This window comes from Sus scrofa, chromosome 8 (genome assembly GCF_000003025.6).
Source record: "Sus scrofa isolate TJ Tabasco breed Duroc chromosome 8, Sscrofa11.1, whole genome shotgun sequence".
NCBI lineage: Eukaryota > Metazoa > Chordata > Mammalia > Artiodactyla > Suidae > Sus > Sus scrofa.
The window spans coordinates 62937205-62954716 of NC_010450.4; positions in this window are offsets into that span (position 1 = coordinate 62937205).

Genomic DNA, 17512 nt, shown 5'->3' on the forward strand with positions numbered 1-17512 from the left:
GAAGGTGTTCACTTGTCTTTCGTTGGAAAGAAGACTGAAACAGAGTGCTGCTCACACATCTAGTTAAAGGAGAATTTGGATAAATTCTTCCCTTCTGCTTATGACATTAGTTAAAGGCAAATCTGTGACATCGTCATTTGTATTCACTTTCCTTTTTATAAACCTCTCTCCCCAGATTTTACCTTTATCCTACATGTTTTCAGAAACTAAGAATTCCATACTCAAAGACCTTAGTACTTAATATTTGGATAACTCTTTACATCACAAAATATACTAAAAACTGAATGTCCTAATGTAAAGACACAAAATTCACAAAAAAAATCTCAAAAATGTGAAAGACATATTTGAACAGATAGAAAAAAATAACAAAATAACTAAATCATAATTTAAACCATTAAAATAACCACAGCCATATCCTATGGCATACAAGTTTCATAATTGGAGAAAGAAAAATGTAAATAATAAAAGATGTCACAATTTTTCATCTACGAAGTTGGCAAAAGCAAAGATTCAAATGGCCAAAATGCTCAGCCCAGAACATATGGATGGAAAAAATGCTCATACATTATAAGATTCTTTTTTGATAAAACAATTTGGTCATTTCTGTCACAAGAATATGTTTGATGCAATTTTAATTTTTATAATATATCCTAGAAATACATTTATGAACAAAATATATGAGGGTGATGTGGTTGGCAACACTGTGTATTTAGAGCAAAAAGTAAGAGGGAGAATAACATAAATAACCTCAAAAGGGAAGATGAAAGGATTACTATTTTAACCATAAACTTGAGTGATATAAAGTATTAAAGAGAATGAGGTATAAGTAATTAGAAATGGTATAGCTGTAATGGTATAGCTCTATATCCAAATATGTTTTTAGGTGAAAAAATTATTTTCAGTACAGACTTCCTTATCACAGTGATATAGTGATTAAGACAAAATACCTAGTCCAGGGAATATGGCTTGGAATCTTTTTTCAATACATAGTTTTATTTATTGTTTAAATAGTTACTGTAACATTCATTACTTGTATCATAATAAAATTCTGTGAAGTAATGATTCCATTAGTGTTGATGAGGATAATATTAAGGTTCTCATTTAATCTTCCATAAATCTGAAAGCAACATCTAGATGAATAGCCTCCTCCTGCATCAAGGCACTCAAGTAGGTGTCATATCTTAGAAATGTATGCTTGGCAATATAACATAGAAATCATCTTGATACTGAAGTCATAGTCTTTTATTTTTAAGTAATAGCATGGAAGAATGGGTGCCTTCTTCAAAGGCCTACATCCTAAAGAAAACCGAGCCTTCAGACAGATGCAATATGATCCAAATTCCTGTTTAACCAAAAAAAAAAAAAAAAAAAAAAACTTTGTTGAAAACATACATGCAATTTCCTGAGAGATAGTTAAAAATTCAGGTTCCTGGGACTTGGGACTTACCCTAGACCTGTTTCATTAATATATGGGATTAAGAAATTATATGTTTGATGGGTCCACAGTATAGAATAAAGTTTAGCAACTTATGTTCTAACTTTGTAGATCTGAGGGCTAAGGTGGGGAAGAAGTTCGCATAGGTCTTGATATTTGACAGTTCTAAAAATAACTGGGAAAAATAGAAATACTGTTTCTTTACTGACTAAATATTGGTAATTAAGAAATAAAGTTAGTGGCTTCTTTTGGTTAAAAACAATGACTTGATTTTAACACTTTTATTTCAGATGAAACAATTACAATAAAAATAGGCAGCAGTAGTCTTTGTGAAGTACGCTAAATTTAGTGGGATTTCTTGAAGGGTTCACTATAATTTTCTTGGTTGTTGCATAATTGAAGTTTTGGATTTTTGTTTATAGTCATAGAATTATTTGATTTAATGGTAGAAAGCAGAATGTAGAAGCATAGTTAGTGCAGATGCCATGATTCCATCATTGTTGGTTGGCAAGATCATTACATAGGAATTTAGATGATCTTTTACATTAGGCTCAGGAATTTTCACCATTTATCATTTCTTTTATTTCCCTAAATGATTCTCTGTGATTTTGTTATACACATACATTTATAATTCATGTTTAAGAATCAAAAATAATTGATAAAAGTGATAAATTCATAGTTCTTTTTCATATAATCTCATTCTGGAGTCATGTTTTCCACATTCTTTTTGTTAGTTTTCATGTGTTATCTAGCTTTGGGATCTCCTTTATGTTAGGCTTGTAGTCTGGAAAGTAATTGAAGGAATTTATTTCTTGCCAACTTAAAAGCTTTTGGTCCAATTTATTCATTTTGCATAATTTTATTGAAAAGCTGTTCTCCAGTTCTGCCAATTTCAATAATGTTTGTTTAAAGCATCTGGTGTAACAGCTGTCAAAATCGGTCTTTTGCTTGCCTCCTTCCTTTTCCTCCTCATTCCCTCTGTTTCCACCATATCCCCTGTTCATCATGTCTCAACATCTTTCTCCTTTATCCTAAAATGACTCTTCTAAGTCACTCTCAAGTGTTATTCCTGCTTGAATCAGATTGGTGTTTTTTTCTTCAAGAAGTATTGTGATTCAATCATCAGTGTTAAAAAGAGTTTTGTTCTATCACTTGAAAGGATTACATGTCCATGTGTATATGTAATTATATATATTTATATAACTATAAATAATATATACTTCATATAAATAGAGCTAATAAAATGTAAAGTCAAGGGCAGGTTAATTAGTTTATAAATCACATAATATTTTAGAAATGCGTCATTGAATATTAAATGTGTTTCTAGGAATTTTGAAATATCATATTCTTTATCATCCTCAACTCCCCATTTTGCTAGTAAACATTAAATGTATTATGAGGGTTATTGTGAATTGGATATAATATGTACTCCTTCTACTCCAAGGACTATAAGTACTGAGGATAATTATAAATATATTCATATATTAGAAATATTAAAATTAAATACATATCTGTGTTTAGATATCATTGTACCTTGATTCTCTACACATATAGCCTTGGTATTAATTTTCTCATATCATAGTGTTTCTAGCATTCATAGAAATTCAACTAATAAATATAGTGTCTTTTAGAGAAAAAAATGCTTTGTTTAACAACTTATTCTTATTGACCTTTGTCATCTCTGCCTAAAGCTATTAAATGGAAAATTAGGTAGTTCCTAAAGGCAAAAATATGATGTGTAAATCTATGCCTTTATTACCAAAAATATCTGATTCTTTCCTTTTGCTCCTCTTCATCCTGCCAAGTGAGTAATTTATACAAAAAAACTAGGTCTTGTTGCTTTTGTCATGGGTTAAATATTTGAGTTTCAAATAATTCATCAGCTATATGAAACAGAATAGTGACTATACAGCAGTTTTTACTCACAGTGATATCAAATGTTGTGGCTGGTACAGCAGGAACTGTGTGTATATCTGTATTCATGTTGGCAGGAAAACAATTTCTAACATGGTAGGACTGATATTTATTAATTGTTCTAATTACCTGTAGAAAATATTATCGACACGATATACCAAGTCTAGCACTTTTCATGAGCATGTGAAAATGAAGGCATGCAGAGGTTAAAGCTTACAACAGATACAGCCTGACAGGAAATGCTAGATTGCTGAAGGTCAGCTGAAAATATGTTAAAGCTTCAACAAATACACTACCCTTAATAAAAGCACTGCCTGCAAATTTTGCAAATAATTAGCAGCTGGTTTTTCAAAGAGCAGAAGCCAGGCAGCAGGGCTCTTGAGCACATAAGCAGACAGCCCACAGGTAGCTCCATTTTATCAGGTTAATTGACAAAATTGTTTCTAATTAAATTAATTAAAGATGGGTTGGATTCCCCCCAAGGTGTGTCTGTAAAAGGATTGAATATGCTGTAGGAGGCAGTTATTGAACACATCATGTTCATGTTTAGTGGCATTAAATTCCTGTTTTCAACAGTGGGCTTTGGAAAGAAAACAAATAGGGGAGTGTTTATTGCTGTTTGTTTCTTTTCCTTTTTATTTTTTCTTGACAGCGTATTTCAGTCCAAGATGAGGACATGTCTGTATATAAAGCTGATGATTAAAATTTACACATTAATGTATGCAAATATGTTGTATATGTCAACTGAATTAGGTCTCTGGGTATTGCAGATTTGATACCTGTGAACTGGACTATTCATTGCTGTCCCGAAAGGCCATGGAGTGATTTTACATTGATAATACTGGAGAGGTGACCTCTTCAACTAGTCACCTAGCTAATATCAGAGCCAAATAAATTTCCCAGGATGCATTTACCCTATATGCCATATGCAAGCAGCACGTGATATGAAAGAAGTAAAATGGTGAGCAAAAATTGGTATCCTCTGCTTTCAAAACTTCAATGCCTAGAGGAAACTATCCTCATTGTATCTCTGCCTTCATATTGCATGCATTACTATTATGGAAAACAACTTTAAAAAGAAATCTGAAGGAGGAAAGAATATAAATTGGAAAAAAGACAAGTCTAAATCAATGAAACTAGAACATACCCTCATGCCATGCACAAAAAGAAACTCAAAATGGCTTCAGGGTTTAAATATAAGACAAGATACCATCAAACTCCTGGAAGAGAACATAGGCAAAATATTCTCTGACATCAACAATACAAATGTTTTCTTTGGTCAGTCTCCCAAAGCAAAAGAAATAAAAACAAAAATAAACCAATGGGACCTAATCAAACTTATGAGCTTTTGCACAGCAAAAGAAACCATTAAAAAAACAAAAAGACAATTACAGAATGGGAAAAAAATATTTTTAACCTACTGACAAGGGCTTAATCACTAAAATACACGAACAACTCATACAACTCAATGGCAAAAAAAACCCGACAACCCAACTGAAAAATGGGCAGAAGATCTGAATAGACATTTCACCAAAGAAGATAAACAGATAGCCAATAAGCACATGAGAAAATGCTCAACATTGCTGATTATTAGAGAAATGTAAATCAAAACTACAGTGAGGTACCACCTCTCACTGGTCATAATGGCCATCATTAAAAAGTTAACAAATAACAAATGCTAGAGAGGGTGTGGAGAAAAGGGAACCATCCTGCACTGCTGGTGGAAATGTAAATTGGTACAATCACTATGGAAAACAGTGTGGAGGTACCTCAGAAAACTAAATATAGAACTGCCATATGATCCAGCAATCCCACTCCTGGGCATATATCCAGATCAAACTCTCATTCAAAAAGATACATGTGCCCCTATGTTCATTGTAGCACTATTCACAATAGCATGGAGACAACCTCAATGTCCATCAACAAATGAATGGATTAAGAAGATGTGGTATATACATACAATAGAATACAACTCAGCCATAAAAAAGAACAAAATAATGCCATTTGCAGCAGTGTGGATGGAACGAGAGACTCTCATACTAAATGAAGTAAGTTAGAAAGCGAAAGACAAATACCATATGATATCACATGTGGAATCTAACATAAAGCATAAATGAACCTATCTACAGAAAAGAAACAGACTCACAGACTTGGAGAACAGACTTGTGCTTGCCAAAGGGGAGGGGAAGGGAGTGGGATGGACAGGGAGTTTGAGGTTAGTAGATACAAACTATTGCATTTGAAGTAGATAAGCAATGAGGTCCTGCTGTATAGCAAAGTGAACTATACCTAGTCACTTGCGATGGAACATGATGGAGGATAATATGAGAAAAAGAATATACATGTATGTGCATATATATGACTGGGTCATTTAAATGTACAGCAGAAATTGACAGAACATTGTAAATCAAGTATAATTGAAAAATAAAAATCTAAAAAAAAAAATAAAATGAGAGGTTTGAGCCATTTTTTTTTCTAAAAAAAAAAAAAAAAAAAGTTTCTTGTTGGCAGAGAGTTCCAAGGAAAAGATGACATATTTGAAGGTTTTGGAATGTATTCTTAGTATCTATTAGTGCTGTGCTATATTACTATTGTTATATAAATTATCAACTAAACTATCAATTTATTGGGGTGGTTAATAAACACTGTTTTACAAAGTCCAGGGGGTGGGCTCAAGGGAAGAGGTTAATGGTTTGAGGATGGAGGGTGCAAAAGGTTGAGAAAATACTAAAAATAATTCATAGACCAGAAGAAGTCCAGAGGGTGTGCAAATTTCTATGATGGATTTTTACCCAATGTCCAAGTTAGCTTACCTATGTTGACTTGTATGGTGTGTGTGTATATATACATATATATGGCATATTAAATATTATATATTAATATATATGATAAATTATATATAATATTAGACCTATCAACAGTGTTTGGGAAAAATAAGTAGTATATGGAGCAAGAAGGTTCCAAGGGGCTTGCAGTAGGGAGCCAATTGCTGCAGTAAATAGAGTGATTGTGGTAGGACATACTGAGCCTGAAAAGATGTTATAGATTGTAATATGCTGTATATCTGTATAAAATAACAAAAAAGGTAGACTAAGTAAATGTATTCTCTAATCCAACATTAATGGAGCTGTTACGCATTTCCTTAGATTCTGCTATACTATGTGTAAGGTTCCACCTGGTTTTGCAGGCACCTTCTAAATGATTTTTATTTTTATCTATTTATCCATATCTCTATCTATCATCCATTTATTTTAGGGCTGGTTGAAATTCAAAAACAGCTTCCCTTTACAAATGCAATATGTTTGGCACTCCACTCAGGACAATACTTTTCAATTAAGACATAAATAGTCAACCAGTGCAACCATCAGTCTACATGGAAAAATTTATGTTGGTCAAAAGAGGATTCCCTAAATAAAGATTTAAAAGCTTATAACAAAATACTTCAAACCTGGAAAGAAATAGCAGATCAGATATTATTAATTTTTTTTTACCCCAGAAACATAGATAACTCTAGTTTATCGTCTTTATTTTTGGAATCACCTTTCTATATGTACAGTCAAATTTAAGCACTAGATTACCACGTAAATATTAATTTATTGTTAATTAGTCTTTTTATTTGAGAGAGTGCTGCAAATGTCTGGTCTGTCACAGCATACTGATTATAAGTAAATGCACCTTGCCATCTTCATAAGGAAATGATAGTTGAATCTTAGATTGTCGCTTCTTATTGGCAGGTGATGCCTGGCAGCTCTATGTCAAAAGGAGTTGTCAGAGGGAATATTTAAAAGGCTCTTGCGTTTTCTTTTTTTCTTTTTTTTTTTTTTGTCTTTTTGTTGTTGTTGTTGTTGTTGTTGTTGTTGCTATTTCTTGGGCCGCTCCTGCGGCATATGGAGGTTCCCAGGATAGGGGTTGAATCGGAGCTGTAGCCACCAGCCTACACCAGAGCCACAGCAACGCGGGATCCGAGCCGCGTCTGCAACCTACACCACAGCTCACGGCAACGCCGGATCGTTAACCCACTGAGCAAGGGCAGGGATCGAACCCGCAACCTCATGGTTCCTAGTTGGATTCGTTAACCACTGCGCCACGACGGGAACTCCAGGCTCTTGCGTTTTCAATGGACAAAACAATAAAACAGAGAGACAATTCCCAATTAGAAGAATAGCTTTATGTATATGGAGTTTCCAACACATCATTTTAGACACTTTGTAACTTTATACTTGAATAGAGGAAATCCTAAATTAGAGGCCAGGATTTGGGACAAAACCCAGAAGTTTCTAAGGGCATGTGCTAATGTGAACTTGCTTACATTTGAATTGTTTTAATTGCCATGTAGTTTGGAGGAAACTATAGTTTACTCACAATGTTTTTTCTTTCATTCTAGCTATTCTTGCATGTCAACTGTGTTGTAAAATATTTAGAAAAATGGCTGTTAGATAAAAGTGGCTATCTACTCTATTGTGAATCTCATCATACACTACTAGGTGCAGCATGGTAGAGATCTCCTTTCTTGAGTTATTCTTAGATTGCTGAAAGGTACTAGGTAGAGCTCTGGAGGAAGATTAAGAAGTATATTTTAGTTTACAAACTAATAATGTCTTTAGGCATCTAAGAATGTGCTAGGAATTATAATAACTGTTTTATATTTACATTAACTCAATCTTCACAGCAACATTGTAGAGAATGTTCTATTATTATTCCGAATTTTTAAATGATAAATTTGCTGCTCAGAGATGTTACATTAAATAATGTAAAAAAAAATAATACACAGGAACCTCAATGAAATACAGTCAGGAGACAAGAATGGGGAGTCCCCAAACCCTGTAACTACAGCAGAGCCAACAGGAAGAAGAAAGACTTCTCCTCTTTCCCAGCAATGACTCAGCCAATGAAAAGCCGTGGACTCTGTTTAACAGAGCCCCCCCCAACTTCCTTGTCCCATCTATAAAAGAGTTCTCACCATTTTTGCTGAGGACTTGAATGTGGCTCGCCATGGTTATAGACCCCAAATTGCAATCATCTGCTGATCCCAAATAAACCTATTTTTTTTTTGGAGAAAAAAACTGGTAGTCTATTGTTGGAGGTCAACACTGTAAATCACACAGTATGAAAGTAGAAACAACAAATTCAATATAACTTGGCTTGTGGCAGGACCTCAGAGTCTTATAGTACGACACTGAGTTTTTTTTTTTCTTTTTAGGGCCACACCTGCCACATATGGAAGTTCCCAGGCTAGGGTCAAATTGGAGCTACAGCTGCTGGGCACAGCCACAGCAACACAGGATCCGAGCCACATCTGCAACTTATGCTACAGCTCATGGCAACACCAGATCCTTAACCCACTGAGCGAGGCCAAGGATGGAACCCACATCCTCATGGATATTAGTCTGGTTCTTAACATGCTGAGCCACAGCAGGAACTCCACAATATTGATTTTTAATGTTAAATTAGGTACCTATTTTTTAAAGAATTTCTGGCTTTCTTTCCATTCAAAGAACTACCAAATTCTGGAAAGTCTTCAAATATGGAATAGGCTTTTTTATGTAAAGTATAAAATTAGTAAGGATGTTTGGAACTTCCAGAAATCAATGGTTACATGTACCACTATAATTTCAAACTGAAATTACAATTGAAATTAAAACTCACTCTTTCTTTTCTGTGTTGTGCCTCCAAACTACTGAATTTCACTCTCTTTTCCTACCACTGTCCCTCTCACTCAGTTTGCTCAATCTGCTTATGCTTGCTGGAAAAGACCAGGTGTATTTTTGGCCTTAAGATCTGGCCTGGAGGATGTGGTTTATCTATCTAGATTCCCTCTGCATGTCTCTCCAAATTTCTCTGCTCAGCCAGTGGGGGTTGGGAGAAGAGAGGGCAGAGGTCCACATATTTTTACCCTACCTCCTTCCCCCTGTGGGGGTCGAGGAGTCACTGCAAGTGGGCTGAGCTCCTCAAGGAAAGGCTCCTGGAACTCCTGTGAGCCTGTGATGGTGATCTTTCCATGCTGTTTTCTGTCTTTCCTTAACTGCTCTCACATCGCCTTATTCAGGCACTAGCCCTGTCATCCTACACTTCCCTTTCGGCTTCCCTATCCCCTGTCCACACACTTGTAAATAGTCCCTTTATTAAACTCTTCTCCAGTTACCCATTTTCAAGTATGCATTCTCCGCTGGGACTTTGATACACGGCTTAGGCACTGAGGATTCCTTTTGCGAGGAGCATCTTTCTCCCAGATATCCTCGCTGTTATTCATTCACTCCCATCAAGTTGTTGTTCAAATGTCACTCTCTCAAGGAAGTATATCCTGACATTTTTATTTAAAATTCCAGCCCCTACCCCTCTGTCAACACCTACCCTTTACCTAAACCTTTATAGCAATCCTCACCTTATGATAATATGCATAGTTTATGTATTAATTAGTCTTATTGGCTTTGCTCATCATTAATATATAAGAACCACAAGAGGAAGGATATTCATCTATTTAGTTAATTTATCTACCTTAAGCTCTAACAGAGTGCCTGGCACCTACTAAGCAATCAACAAATATTTGTCAGATAAATTTAAAAGTTAATGCAGTGGCAGTAAATCTGACAAAGGAGGCAGTGTGGTAGAGGGCTAAGAACAGTCTTTGAAATCAGATATATCTTCTTTCAAATCACAGCTCAGCCCTTTGCTAGTTCTATGAACTGACATTAATGCTGATGAAATTTAATCTCCTTGTCTCTAATATAGGCCAACAGTAACCTGCAGAGTTGCTGTGAAATCCCAGGATGCTTGACGTTAATTATCAGTAAATGTAACTCTTCTACACCTTATTTAGTGGTATTGTATATTATATTCAATCTAAAGAGTTGAGTCATATGATTAAAATACAAGCAGGATCACTAAAAATGCTTATAGCACTCTTCCTTTCCTAACCCTACTGGTGTTCGCTCTTCTCTTCACACTGTGGGCACATCAGGGGAAACTATCACATGAGCTCCACTGCCAAAGGAAAACTAATCCCAAAGCACATGGATTGCATCCCCCCCCCAAAAGTGGATAGAACGTCTTCTAAATATGGTCTAGCATAAGAAAGACCTTGAGGGACTATGGACTTACTAATTCACTCAGGTTTTATGAAAATAAAAGAGGGAAAATAAAGGGATTAGGTGAAAATTTTTTTAAATAAAAAATAATTTGTTTTGATAATACCAAATGATTTTTTTCTCTTTAGAGCTGTACCTGCAGCATATGGATGTTCCCAGGCTAGGGGTCAAATCAGAGTTGTAGCTGCCGGCCTACACCACAGCCACAGCAATGCCAGATCTGAGCAGAGTCTGTGACCTACACCATAGTTCACGGCAATGCCGGATCCTTAATCTGCTGAGCGAGGCCAGGGATTGAAACTGCATCCCCTGGATACTAGTTGGGTTTGTTACCACTGAGCCATGACAGGAACTCCCCAAATAAAAATTTAATGAGACTCTTAATCTCACTAATGTTTTCCCTGTTTTGACTATTAGTTTCTGGAATAAAAACTCAAATTTACTCTTATCAGACAGTAACTTTATTTAATATAAGGATATTTCATTTCCCTCATCAGTGCAATCAAACTTTAACTTTGATGAGCAATTATGATTTTTCTGATCTTATTCAAATGTATCCCAAGTCTAAAATTTTGTTGTAAACCAGGCAAATCTACAATGTCAAATGAACATCTCTTTTCTGTGGTCCTATCAACACCTCAAGCTGAAAACATCTCAAATTGAATTCATCTTCCTCTTCCACAAACCTACTCATCCCCCTTGGCCACTTAAGCTAATTGCTTTGCTATTCAAACAGTTGTTAAAGCCAAAAGTCTGAGTCATTCTTGCCTCCCCTTTCTCTGGCTACATCTCCTACGATTCATACACTCACTAACAAATACTTACTGATCGTCTCCTGGACTCTGTGATACATGAAATATTTCTGCCCTCGTGAAACTTACATGCTAGTGAAGAACTCATAGATGTATATCAATCAACAAGCAAAATAATTTCAGACAGTGACGATTTCAAAGAAGAAAATAAGAGTGCTGAGAGAGTGTGTGAAAGGAAAGTGGGTGAGGAATTACTGAACACAGTCTCTCTGAGGAGATGATAGCTAAGATGAATGATCATTGCCAGGTGAGGTCACCCATGCACAGATGAAGGAACAGAGTCTATTCCAGGAGGAAGATGGAACTCGTGTACATATATACACTTCTGGGCATATTCACAGACAGAAAGAAAATTAGCATTCATGGATGATCACAGTTATACAGAATATATTAGATGAGCCTGATATATTAGCAAGGAAAAGGTACACTAAAGATTTTGTAAATTATGTTAAGACTTTTACTTTTATTCCCTATATGAGGATAAAACATTGAGGGGAACCAGTGACTTACTAAATCTTTGCAAAACTCTTTAGATCTCTTGACACTATTTTCCTCTCACTTCATGACTAGCAGCTCCTTCAATTCAGACCATGACTGATTCAGTCATTAATTGAATTAAATCATGAACTGTTCTTTAGCCATACTCCCTCCAGTCTTTCTACCCCCTAAATCTACTCTCCACAATAAAGCCAGATTTATTCATTTAAGGCTTTATTTTCAGAGCAGTTTTAGATTCACAGAAAATTTGAGAAAAAAGTATAAAGATTTCTTTCTTTTTTTTTTTTTTTTGGTCTTTTGTCCTTTTTAGGGTCACACCTGCAACATATGGAGGTTCCCAGGGTAGGGGTCTAATTGGAGCTGCAGCCGCTGGCCTACACCACAGCCACAGCAATGCAGGATCCTTAACCCACTGAGCAAGGCCAGGTATTCAACCCGCAACCTCATGGTTCCTAGTCAGATTCATTTCTGCTGTGCCATGCCAGGAACTCCAGAGATTTCTTATATATCCTGGGAGATAAATACCTTGGTGCTCTTTTTTATTTGTTTTGTTTTGTTTTAGTAGACTTTATTTTCCATACTGCCCATCCCCATGCTGGTACGGTTTCCTTCACAACTGACATTCCCCATCACAGAGGTATATTTCTTACAGTCAGTGAATCTGCACTGACACCTAGTTATCACCCAGAGTCCCTATTAATGTTACAGTTCACTCTTGAAATTGTAGAGTCCACGGATTTGGACACACGTCAAATGACAACGATCCACCAATACTGTATCATATAAATTATTTTCACTGCCTTAAAAATGCTCCATATGCCTCCTATTCAACCGTCTCTACCTTCCAACACCCTGGCCATCATCTTACTGTCTCCATAGTTTGGCCTCTTCCAGGAGGTCCCCTAGTTGGAATCATAGAGTACAGAGTCTTTCCATTTTGGCTTCTTTTACTTAGGACTATGCATTCGTTCCCTCCATGTCTTTTCATGACTTAATAGTTCATTTCTTTTTAGCTCTGAATAATATTTCACTGCACTAAAGTGCAATGGTCTCTTTATGCATTCACCTACTGAAGAACATCTCTGTTGTTTCCAAGTGAATAAAGCTTCTATAAACATTCACGTATATGTTTTTGTGTTGGTTTAAGTTTTCAGCTTCCTTGGGTAAATAGCAAGGAACACGGTTTCTAGGTAATATAGTAATAGTATCTTTAGTTTTATAAGAAGCCATCAAACTGTCTTCCAAAGTGGCTCTACCATTTGCATTCCTACCATCAATTGATGTGGGTACCTGTTGCTCCACATCCTTATCATCATCTGGTGTTGTCAGCATTTCGGATTTTGGCCACTCTATTAGGTATGTGGTGTATTCATTTTTAAGGAAATTCTTTCATGTTACTCTCTTTCATCTTACTCTTTGATGATTGAATAAAGGAACAAAGGAAGGAAGAAAGGCAAAATGAAGGTACAATTCTTCAGCTGTTCTTCATTGCCATGAAAGTAAAACCTAGGTTCTTCAATAAGTATTGAAAAACCTTTTCTGTATCATCTCTTTCCTCGACCTCACAATCTCTCTTATGCATCCTTTATGTTCTAGACTTAGTGAACTATAAGCCCCTAAATAAGCTCTGCTTCTATTCCTGGAATTTTACCTGTTCTCTTCTTTGCCTAAATAATTTTCAACCAGTTCATCTGGCTAACACCAATATAATTTTTGAATTTCAGTATATTTTACTTTATTTATTCTGGACCACCTGACCCCTTCCCCCATCTCACCCCAGAACTGGCTTAATTGGCTTGGTGTGTCCTCCCATCATGACCCTTTATTACTATCATAGTAGAATCACACTGTAGAGTATAAATGTTTTTTTGTCATTTTTAAACTGAGGAAAGAGGAATTCCCATTGTGGCTCAGTGGTAATGAACCCGACCAGTATCCATGAGGACGCAGGTTCAATCCCTGGCCTCGCTCAGTGGGTTAAGGATCCCTCATTGCCTTATGAGCTGTGGTGTAGGTCATAGAGGTGGCTTAGCTCCTGCATTGCTGTGGCTGTGGTGTAGGCTAGCAGCTACAGCTCTCATTCGATCCCTAGCCTGGGAACCTCCATATGCCATGGGTGCAGCCCTAAAAAGCAAAACAAAACAACAAGAACAACAAAAAAACAAAACAGAGGAAAGACTTTGTGTAAAGTGTATTATTTTTATTGGGGTATTTATAAGTGCTTGGTATATAATAGACATCAATTAATATTCACTGTTATCACACTCAACTGATTTGATATCTCTGTGTCTTTCTCCTAAAAATAAGAAAATGGAAGCAAGCAGGGTGGGAACAAGATTATATTTTTGTAAACTCCTACACACAATCTCACCTGAACCTTTTTTTGGTTTGTATACATTGACATCAAACTTAGGTGGAATATTTGAGAAAATATGATATAAATATACATATGTATATAAATTTCTAATCTGGTCAACATTTGAACAATCTCAAAAAGGATAATCACTGAGGGAGTTCCCACTATGGCACAGAGGTAATGAACCTGACTAGTAGCCATGAGGATGCAGGTTTGATCCCTGGCCTTGCTTAGTGGGTTAAGGACCCAGTGTTGCTGTGATCTGTGGTACAGGTCACAGATGCAGCTTGGCTCTGGCATGGCTGTGACTGTAGCATATGTTGGCAGCTGCAGTTTCGATTCAACCCCCAGCCTAGGAACTTCCATATGCCACAGGTGTGAGGTGTGGCCCTAAAAAGCAAAAAAAGAAAAAAAAAAAGGATAATCACTAAAAAATATTTTCATGAATGAAATTCAAAGTGATATCTATTTATTGGTTTTAGTGAATGAAATTAATAAATATGTAATTTGTCATTTGACTATAATATTGCTTTTTAAAATCAAACTAATTCAGAATAGCTTTATATTTATAGAAATACATCTATTTTCCCAATTAACACCTATGGTATGATGGTACATTTCTTATAATTAAAGGACCAATATTGATACATTATTATTAACTCTAATTTTTTCAGATTTTCTTAGCATTACATAATATCATTTTTCTGAAGCAAGATCCCATCCAAAATACCACACTGCATTGTCATCATTTCTCAAAGGTAAGACTCACTTGACTGTGACAGTTTCCCAAATGTTTCTTGTTTTTGATGACCGTGACAGTTTTGAAGAGTACTGGTCAAGTATTTTGCACAATATCCCATTATTGGGACTTGTCTGGTGGTTTTTCATAATTAAACTAGTTATGGGTTTTAATGGGGAAGACCATTAGGAAAACCTCCATTCTTATTACATTATATCAAGAATACATTCTATAGGAAGTTACCTTGTGGCACAGCAGTTAAGGATCCAGCTTTGCTGCAGTTCTGGTGCAAGTCACAACTGTGGTGTGGGTTTAATTTCTGGCCCAGAAACTTCCATATGCTGTGGTGTTGCCAAAAAGAAAAAAAATACATGCTATCAATATGATTTATCAGCATTGGATTTAACCTTATTGCATGGCTGAGGTAGTTAGTGTGTGTTTGTAGGATTAATCTACTGTCATGTTAATTCCCCCACCTCTTTCCATACTGTAGTCTTTGGAAGGAAGTCACACTGCACAGCACACACATTTGGAGTGGGGAGTTATGCTCTACTTCCTTCAGAGTAGGATACCTATGTAAATTATTTGGAATTCTTGTAGTCACATATTTTTCTATAGAAATTCCTTTTTAAATGTTGTTTATATTTTTAGTTTTAGTCCACTTAGAAGTCTTACAAGCTACACATAAGTGTAAGTGTTTATCTCTGCTATTCCTGGCCTCAGAGAATTAAATCCTAAACCATAGGTAAGAAAAGGTATATATTTTTGTTTGTCAATTTTACTTACAAGAGACATAAGACTAACATGAAACATACCTATAATTTTCTTCTTTTTTGGCTAATTGTTAAGGTTTTTTTGGATAGCTGAAAAGAAAGATTGATTTATGGCTTCATTGTTCCCTGCAAACATGCATACACACACACACACACACACACACACACACACACACACACACACACACACACACACACATATCCAGAGGACACCACGATGGCACAGCCAGATCTAGTCATAGCCCAGCTGTGAAGTAACTGAACTTTGTCAGATTGGTTCAAATCTGCTTCCCTTGTTGAGATGTCACTGCCCCTCCTCTGATGCCCCCACCCCTATTCCCATCTCTTTCTCTGACTCTTCTAGGTACAATGGTCACTTAAAGAAACACCTATAGGAATATTTGATAATAACTGCTCTGTTTACAATTGTCTTTTTAAATAAATGACTTTAATGCATTGAGTAAAATGTTATTTGGCACTTTTAAGAAATAAGATGCCATGTAATAAATGGAAAAAGTGAATGCATTTCAGACAGCAAAAAAGGCATAGAATCAGATGACAGAATGTACAGTGTTAGTTTTGAGATCTGATATGTGGTTGACTTGACATCAAACAAGACAACTTTAACTATAACTTGGGAAAAATTAAGATTGATCCCTGATTGACAGTGAAGACAGAAGGAGAGCAAAAAGTAAGTGATTAAATAAAACAGAGTTTACAAACCAATTAACTCTTAACTATGTCACAGCATAGTTTTGCAAAGTGATGAGCAGTGGATGGAGACTTGTAAAATAAAGGTCTTATTTAGCACTTGGAGAAGAAACAAAAGTAAAAAAGCCTATCTCAGCAAATATGTAGATAAATAAAAGTTGGGAGGCAACAATAAGAGGTCAAATTACCTGATTTTAGCTCAGAGCTTGTTTTACTTTTTTGTAGGTTAGCATTTTGTTTGTTGTTTTTTAGAATCATCTATTTAACTAGTAGATTAATTTCTTTATACAGAGACATGGAAATTTAATGATGAATCTATTTCCTTGATAGAACAGTGAACCAGATAAGGGGGTCTTCTTCCTGCACAGAGCTTATTGTTGTCAAGAACTACAGAGGACTCATTACAACATCTTGCCTCAGATAAACAGCAATTTGGAAGCATAAAAGAGAGTAAATCACGTTGCTTAACTTTTATGAATACTGGACCCTAAAATATGTTGCATTAAAAAGTGTTTATTTGTTCTGTGGTTGAGAATGAACATAAACTTAGAAACACTTTAATAGATCCTTTTTGGAATTAGCTTTATTATAAATAAATCTATGAAGTCCAAAAGAGAATTTTAAAGTCATTTGTAGAAAATAGCTTATGATTCTTTTTCTTTTTCCCCCCTCAGAATATGAACTAATGTCATCAAAATAAAATAAAATAAAATATAAAAAAAAGAATTAGGATATTTCTAAGATGCAACTAAATGAATAAATCACCATATTTCTATTTGTTTGACATAGCAATTACATTATTTCATTTCATAGAATAAACCTAGTTAATAAGTCATGCATTGTTCCCTTATTTCTATTCAGAGCATCACAGTTAGACTATACTCTTTGATAAGTATTTCCATCTGCAGACTCAGAAATCAGAATTGTGCATCTCTTCTGTTCATTTCTCTTCCTTCCCTAATGCTATTTAGATTAATAAGATAAATACCACACTAAGTCATTTGCATTGGCAAAGGTAAAATACGTGTAATGAAATTTTATTCTCTCCTTTCAATACGGTTCTCAATGCAAAGAGAAAACAAATGTAAAATGTGTAAAATAGGAAAAAAATAGACATCTGAAGATGCTAATTTGATTTATATTGTTTTAATATTCATTTTATTTTAATATACTAGAAAAACAAATGTTT